The sequence below is a fragment of the Pteropus vampyrus genome, unplaced genomic scaffold (assembly GCF_000151845.1).
Source record: "Pteropus vampyrus isolate Shadow unplaced genomic scaffold, Pvam_2.0 Scaffold248, whole genome shotgun sequence".
Classification (NCBI taxonomy): Eukaryota; Metazoa; Chordata; class Mammalia; order Chiroptera; family Pteropodidae; genus Pteropus; species Pteropus vampyrus.
This window is the reverse complement of record NW_011889029.1, coordinates 917,976-925,558: the sequence shown is the minus strand read 5'-3', so window position 1 is coordinate 925,558 and position 7,583 is coordinate 917,976. Positions and strand designations below refer to the sequence as shown.

Here is a 7,583-nt window from a genome sequence, read left to right as displayed (position 1 = left end):
TAATAATAATAATAATAAACCAAAACAAATAGAAAACGAGTTAATAAACTAAAAATTTTTAACTTATTTTCAACTAAATTAAATTTTCTTCAAAATTACATATTAAGCTGGTCGGATACCAACATTTGAAATACACTTTCAAAATATTCAATGAAATAAATCTGACAATTTTACATTTTACTTTAGTAAAAATAGCAGATATTTAATAAAGGACAGTTGCTGAAAATTCGGTTTCACTTTAAATTATTCTGAATACTGAAGCATGTCAAGTGATTCATGATTCATACATTTCCAAACACTGTACCCCGAAACGTATTTCTACTCAAAAAGTTATGTATCAGAGTGTGACAAAGTGAAGGGTAAGCCTTCAAAATTATGCTACTACAGAACTGTCATTAAACTATCTAGTTGAGGTCCAGATAAAGTCAAAACACATAAATACATGCACGAAAACAAATCAGTTCACGGTCATAATCAAAATAACTCAAAACGACTTAAACATATTGTTCAAATAACCAGAAACTCGTAAAGGTCTGTGTTAAGAATTGTTTGTCATCCCAATATAAATAACACTGCAAATCTACATAATATTTCAAAAACGCTTATTAAAAACAGACCTGATAGTTATATAATTTTTAGGTCTTCATGTTAAAAAAATTAGACAAATTAAAATAACTTTGAATAAAACATACTTACCCTGAGAATTTTTTTTTTTTTTGAAAGTTCTTGCAGGCAATAGTGTCTATGGTTAAATGTCAAAACACACGAATAAACCACTAGATTGTATTTACTACAAACCTAATTACTGTCTTCCATTTCTCTCCCTGCCTCGGGATGACAAATTGACAAATGAAGGGCAGAATCAATTTCCAACTCGCAAATCGCATTAGTAATATTTAACTGGACCTCTCTTCTGCATTTACCACAAGCAAAGGAAGTTAGAGCATTCTTTAAAAGAAAATTCCTCTTTGCCAAATTCCGTTGCCCAGCTGAAAAACAAGCGACAAGCATCTTAAGATTTTACCTCTTTAATTGCTAGATTACAGAAAGTCATCATCTTACCTTAATAGATAAACGATAATGAGCAGTTTTCCTGAACTGTCCAGTCGAATAGCTGAAGCATCCCATTTTTAGGTAGGTCACTTCGTTATAAACTCTAAATATACTGAGTTTGAAGTTTTAATGGTTGTCTAGATACTCCCACCCTTTGTATTCAAAATACCTCTTTCATGGTCTACAATTAAAACAAAGCAATTGTTGCACACGCTGGGGAATTCCTTTAAACCGTTTCACAATATCTCGAAACTCACTTAGAAACACAATTATCAATACAAATCCCACTATAATTGCTTCATTCTGCTTCACTGCCACATTATTTTTTTGAATACTGAAAAACTCAATGTCTTACTTAGAAACAGCTTTGAAAATTGGCTCACAGCCTATTTGCAATTGATACTGTAGCTTAAATACTTTTCCAGCAAAAGTTACACTAACTTCAAAATATTCTGGGATCAACCATTAAAATGTTTTTGTTTCGGTTACACTAATGAGCACCAAATGTTAGAATTTGTTTTAACGACCTAATACATCCAGGATTTTCTTAAAAGAAAAGGCTGGATCATCCATCCATTATATAACAAATGGCAGATTAGTCAGCAGCATACAGATAACACTTGAAAGATTTAATACTGAAGTGCAGAATCAAGCACTGAAAAAGTTAAATTCAGAAAGCCTGCTCAATCAGCCATTACGTTTTATTCCCAATAAAAATACCAAACTCCTGGTTTCTAAGCTCCTCTTGAGAGCCTCCTTCCCTTCATTCCTTACATAAGCCACTTAACCTTCACCTTGATCTCCTCATTCCTGTAAAGTAGGGGATACCACTATGCTTGACTATACTTTCTTATGCCACAGAAATATAAAGTATCAAAGGAAGTAAAAAACAGTCAGAAAAAAATCTCAACGTATCAGATCTATTACAGCCTAGTAAGAACCACGGATATGACAAAATTTGAGAAAACAAATGTGCACGTGCTATTTTAATTATATGAAAACAAAGAGCAGAGAATGGGCTACATGGGAGATATTCCAGAGACGAACGTTTAGCAAGAACTGCAATTCGACAGGTGTCTTAGCCCCAACACCACTTCTTGGTGGGGCTGCACTACACCAGGATCTTCAGGAGCAACCGATGGTGACACCATGTACCTGCTTGTGCTGCTGACTCTTCTGAGCAGTAGCACCTGCTTCCACACCTCCCCCACACCTGCCCATCCCGGCTGCTACAATCACCGCTGTGAAGCTCACCTCTCTTTTCTGGCATCATCTCATTTCTCTCTCTCGTTTTCTGATTGCTATTGTGATTCAACACGTGGCCTTCGATCTGGACTTTGACAGAACTCAACGAGCATATGCCTTTCCTTTTGGTTTATCAGTTATTAATCACTCCTTTTAGCCGTAATAGTCAAGTCTTGGTTCTCGTCTGTTATTTTTATCACCGCTCAAAAGAAAATTTTGTCCTTGTTCATCATTAGAGGTTTCTCTTTTGCTTTTTTTCCATGTTCTGTTCTACTCTTGATCAGGATACAGCTCACTCAATAACCAAGGTTTTATAAGGCATACCATATTAAGAAGATGCAACAGATTCATCTATAAAGAAATGGCTTAGCAAGCAAATAGGATAAATGAGAGTCATGTTATAAAAGCTCACACTTTTGAAAGAAATGTTTTAAAATAATCTCAGTATTTCAGAAGTTCCTATATATTTGCACCTGAACTAATTACAACTCACTGTTGATTCTTTAAAGAATTTCCACCCAAAATCTTCCACTTGAGAATGTTTTCTTAGTATAATTTTAGATGAAGTATTTACAGTGATAATATTGCATTTCTTTAAAAACCATTCCGTATTTTTTAATGCTACTTTGGATTTGCATAACTTCCCCGATTAGTTGGGGATTAATGAAGTTTGTCGTTATATATCAAGTAGAGAGATTGAAAGTATTTTTAAGTAATAAGTCTATAAATGCAAGGGACTATAGTGTATAATAAATTCAAGGAAAATTCATTGTACCTTAAATTTCTAACAACTTCTAAATGCTATTTCCAAAAATTCATTTATTAACTATGAGTAAAATAATAATGATCGATTTTTTGATGTGCCATTATTCTGAAACCTCATCAAAATAATTTACTGTTATATTGTTGTACTGTACGCATTATTTCCCAAAGGGCATCAGACAACCAACTGATACTAAGGGGAAAATGGTCCTGGGTTCAAATAAATATGAGAAATGTTGAGCCAAACAAAGCTAAACCAGTTTCTATTATTACAAGACTTCTCGGTGTCGTTAATACATGGCTGTACATCGTGGCTCCTCGAAGCCTGAGTGTGACACGTGTGTCTGTGTGTGTATGGGGTACTTATGCAACTGTCCCTCAGTCTGATGACAACACCATATTCCAGCAGATCATCTCCTGAAACTAGAACATACTTTGGAAAATACTAATATTCTAGAAAACGGTCACTATTGCTTGCTGTTTTTAATCTGTAACATATAGCAATTTCTGCCAGACACTGTATTTGTAAAAGTAATACTTATTGGGGAAAAGAAGGAAGACATAAAGGTTTTTAAACAGTAGTTATTATTCTCGCTCTAAAACAGTAACACTTGAAAAGACAAATAGTGCTCCGACCATTTTTAACCCTTTTGCTGCAGCTCCATCTGAAAACAACAGAGGATTCCTGGCCACCTCCCTCCTTTTTTCAATGACAGGTTTTGTTTAAGGGACGTCGCAGTGAATTTAGACATTTTATAATTGAAAAATTCAGGCTATTTGGGGACTTTAAACCACCAAAGTACTAAGAAATATCCCAAAAGGCTTTCAAGAAGGACTGCATACAGCCAGAAATAAAATACGAATTAAGAGCCTTAATTTGTAAAATATCAAACTCAAAAGAGACCAGAGCCTGAATCGTTAGGGCTCTTCCCTGGGTCACAGAATCGGGGAAGGAAAAGAAACACTTCAATTCCTTGGGTGCCTGGAAGACCAAGGCCATTACGAGGTTGAAAACTCATCAGGTACCTAGCAAAGATGTCAAAACTGACAGATAGGTAGATATCTAAAAACCCAGTGCTTTTGATCCCATTTCTTCTCTGACACCTGAAAGATGTTTCGGACAGAAAGGATGCTTTACCAGTACCAGTAGAAGGTTAAAGCATCCCGCTAGTCACACGTATATATACCATGACATCTGAAATAATGTCCACTTACCGCTGTCACATTTTATCTATATAAATGTTAACAGCCATATTTCAAACATGCTTATAGTAGATATAACTTTAAGTAAGTAACACAGCATACTCATTAAACAGACTGACAAAAGTACAGTGAACATTCCTGTCAAAATTGTCTATTTTAACAAAATTTACTGTAAATAATAAGATAGGCCTCACCAGTATGGGTGGGCAGTCTTCCGGGGAGATGGAAGTAATTTTTAGATCTGGCGTTTGTTAAAAATAGGACATTGCCTGTATAGAGGTCTACCACAGACTCTGGAACCCAGAGATGGATTCGCACACCAGCTGAGACACTTACTGGCCAGATAACTGAGCAAGTTCCCTAACTTGTCTGTCCCTCAGTTTCCTCATGTAAATGGAATAATAACTACCTCATAAGATTTTTATGAGATTACATGACTTACAGAGAACCCTACCAGGCACATAGTAAGCGCTACATAAATGTTTGCTAAATATAGCTTTATTTCTTTGTTGTGGCATCCTAACCCAAAAGAAAACTACTTCAAATAAAGCTTAGTGAGCTTTTAAAAGGAAAAAATGAAACTAGAAAAAATAAAATAAAAAATTATAGATGGAAATACTATTTATCCCAATTCACAAACTGGTACATAGTCAATGATTTAGTCATTCACTCACTCGAACGTTTATTAAGTTTCTTATATGCCTACGCTGTGCTAGGTGCTCAAGCCACAGAAATAAATAGGATAAAATCTCTGACCCAAGATCGATCAGATACTCTCCTCACCTTTACATTTATTAGTAATTTAAAGAAAATAAAGTATATGCATATAGTATTTAACTAAGTAACGTACCTGTGCAGAGAAACGTGGCTTTGTCGTTGACATCTTTCTTTAAGACTCCTTCTAAACACTCCGGGAACGGAAGCTGAGAGCCGGTGACACGGACAGACAAGCATATCTAATCACATTTTCTCTTAACTCTTGTCTCAGAATTGAACAGCTAATTAAAGAATGTTGGAAATAACCTGACTTTGGCGGCCAAACTTAAAAGGAACTAACACTGCTTTGTGTTATCACATCATGTGATTGCTGAGAAAAATGAATGGGAGTAACCTGAAGCGTGTGGTTTGCTTCTTTTCTCTGAGGCGGATTTACGGTTTCCGTTGTGGGTAGGCTCATGCTTTTAAACCTGCATCTGACCATTATGACATAGGCATCTTCTTTCTAACCGAGCCCCTTACACCTGCCTAGTCTTATAATCTCTAGATTAGATTCCAGTATACGCCACGCACGCAAAACTTTCATCAATACAAATGAAGAGTTAAACGGTGCTTAAAACAAACTTTTATGCAGAAAAAATTTTTAAAGCTTTAAGTCTATAATTGTTTTAATTTTTAAATCGTGGTAAAATGCACATATGAGACTTACCATCTTAAGCCATTTTTAAGTGTACAGTTCAGCACTGTTAAATACGTTCACGCCGTGTACAAGCAATGTCCAGAACTTTCTCACCCTGCAAAACCGAAACTCTATACTTATCAGAGGATCGCTTCCCATTTCCCGCCTCTTCTGGTCCCCAGCAATAACCATTCTGTTTCGTCTCTATGGTTCTGATGACTACACCTACCTCGACGTAAGCGGAATCGTACAGTATTTGCCTAGTTGTCACTGATTTCTCTCACTTAGCAAAATGTTTTCAAGGCTTATCCATGTTGCAGCATCTCTCTGAATTTCCTTCCTTTTTAAGGCTGTATAGTATTCCACTGTATGTACACACCACATTTAGTTTATCCATCTGTCCATCGATAGACACTTGGGTTGCTTGCACCTTTTGGCCATGACGAGTAATGCTGCTAAGAACATGTAAATTAAATGATACATCGAAAGTTCGTATTACCAGAATTAACTCAATGATGCATATGAAAGGTAAGAAAAATACAAAAAGTCAAGGAAAATAAATTTATCACTTGGTTTTCTAATAAAGCATGCTATTTTCCATTCAGTGAAATGGAAACAGCCAAAACCCCATTCACCTGAATTGTCACCAAGTTCCACTCCTTTTGCAATTAATTCTAAAAGTCTACCAGGGTCGATTAATCAAAAAACTAATTCTGATATCTAAAATTAATATATCGCAAGAATCTATCATGCAGGAACTCCAGAAATAGCCTCCCATGGCAAAGACTCTTTTAATTTTATGGGAAAGATTAATACAATGCTCAATTATTTTTTTATGAAACATCCTTACGATTCCACTGTCTAATTCACCTTTTTTTCCAAGCTCCATATTTAAAAGAGAAAACATAATACACCTGTTTTTGACAAGCATTTAAGCACATAATCAATGAAAGCTGCTTAAAGGTTTAAAATATCAAGAATGAGGAACTATTATTATGTCTCGTACAATACAAAGTAAAAGCTTTTCCACCTAGACAAAGGTACTCATGAAATGAACATAATACAGATATGCGTGTCAGAGCACTTTCTTCATCTTCTAGTTAATAATATGTTATGTGTTCAACAATCCTAAAATCTTAAATTATGGGTTATAACATTCACTTTCCAAACCAAGTGGAGCTATTGTGTAGCATCAGACGTGCTACCTATCAGAGCACTGCTTCCTAATGCGCAGTCCTCGGTCACCCAACGAGCTCGTCCTTTAAGAGGGTTCAAGATTGTTTACTCTCCTGCCACGGGAAAAAACAGGACGCATCTCCGTGTACCATATGGAAAGAGATCCAAAAGTCATCGTTTCACTAAAAAGCCAAACTGCGAGGCAATTCTGAAAAATGTCTATTACATAAAAACAAGAAATCTGTAGTGATTTAGTTTCAAAGGATATAGTGATATAGTTTCAAATGATACGTGTAATAGGTATCCCTCTCATAATATAGAAAAAAATTTTAAAACTGTTAAAAACTCTATAAATATTTTAATCACATCATTGACGCAGATTTGAAAGATGAAATCAACGTATGCCCGGTAATCACAGGGCTTTCGATTCAGTATCAGATGTTTTGCCAATTACAGAAGGTTAGCATAGTCTATCGGCACTAAGAGAGAGTGACTGACTATCCATCCTGTACATGTGGGTCCTGCATTCTAATACTATCTACGCATCAGCTACCAAGCTAGAAGTCTCTACTCTCCAGATCACTATTTCTCACCCTTTTATTCATTATCATCTTCTCCCCAAGGTGCCTTTTTAGACATTGATTCCCTAACCACGCTCACTCATGAAATTTTAATGCAACCAATACACTCGCTATTCTTTTATATTATTATGAACAGTCACCCCCTACATAGAGATTATTTTTTCCTC

The 7,583-nt window shown here is 35.6% G+C and overlaps 2 long non-coding RNA genes across 3 annotated transcripts in view; both read right to left on the bottom strand.

Moving 5' to 3' along the window:
- The window catches only part of LOC111729118, a 48,603-nt gene that overhangs the window by 13,020 nt on the left and 28,000 nt on the right, over positions 1-7,583 (bottom strand). The gene's annotated exons all lie outside the window — the stretch shown is intronic.
- On the bottom strand, positions 170-7,299 carry LOC111729119. Its single transcript, XR_002776103.1, has 3 exons — positions 5,114-7,299; positions 2,308-2,663; positions 170-989 (listed from the first exon to the last, which is right to left on the bottom strand). It is a non-coding gene; the product is annotated as an uncharacterized LOC111729119 (long non-coding RNA).